Genomic DNA, 1,195 nt, shown 5'->3' on the forward strand with positions numbered 1-1,195 from the left:
GTGGACATGTAAATGCATGCATGGATAGGCATGTAAATGAGTAAGTAGATGGATGGATGGATGGATGGATAGATGGATGTGTGATCAGGTAGGTAGATAAATAAGAAAACAGATGGACAGTTGGATAGATGTATGGATAAGCAGATAGATGGGTAGGTAGATGAGTGAGTAGATAGACGAATAAGTGGATAGGTGGATGGGTGGGTAGATAGATGGGTGGCCAGGTAGATGGATGAATGAGTAAGCAGATAGATAGGTGGGTAGATAGATGGGTAAGCAGATAGATGGCTAAGTGGCTGGATGGGTAGACAGGTGAGTGGGTGGCTAAATAGGGAAATGGCTAGATGAGTGAGTGGATAGATGCTGCATGGGTAGGTGAGAGGACAGATAGATATGTGGATGGGTGGACAGGTAGGTAGGTGAACTTTCATGGTCTCATAACATTTCAGGCTAGGAACCACTGTGCTTTTTCTTCTGACATTTCTAAAGCAGAGAGGCCCACGTTTTCCTAAAGCCTGTAAATCCCAGAAAACCATGTGAGATTGTAGACGTGGCCATTGGCTGCTTCCTGTGATGATCAGAAGGAAGGACTCAGAAGGAATGATGCAAGGAAGAGGCTATAGGAGAAAGACTTCAACAGTCAACCAAACAAGCCCCACCACTGAGGTCTAGATGTAACATTTAGTCATGTCTTCATTCCCATCCTTGGGAAGGAGGGGACAGGGTACGTCAGGGTATGTCAAGGTGACTTCTGTAAGTACTCTAAAGGCTTTAGTCAAAGGCTAGTTGATCAGGCTGGGTAAAAAGCAAAACACACACTGTCAACAGTAATGCAGTGGGATAAGAACAAACTGATGGGGTGAGTAACAGTGTGCAACAGGAAGTGTCACAAAGCCAAGTGGCTATGACAGTATCATTCAGAGTATTCTGCAGATTAAAAAAGTATCACTCTAGACAAGAACACTTGATCATTGAAGATGGAGATTTTGTTAAAGTAGAAGGTGGGTACGTGAGAGAACGCAGCTCAGTAGACTCACTGCCATCCACTGAATGGTTGGCCTTTTTTTTTTTTTTTTTTTTTTTTTTTTTTTTTTTGTAGCCCCAGCTGACCTGGAGCTTACTATGTAAACCAGGCTGGCCTTGAACTTACAGAGATCTGCCTGCTTCTGCCTCCCTAGTGCTGGGATTAAAGATG

The sequence above is a fragment of the Nannospalax galili genome, unplaced genomic scaffold (genome assembly GCF_000622305.1).
Source record: "Nannospalax galili isolate Female #2095 unplaced genomic scaffold, S.galili_v1.0 scaffold243, whole genome shotgun sequence".
Lineage (NCBI taxonomy): Eukaryota > Metazoa > Chordata > Mammalia > Rodentia > Spalacidae > Nannospalax > Nannospalax galili.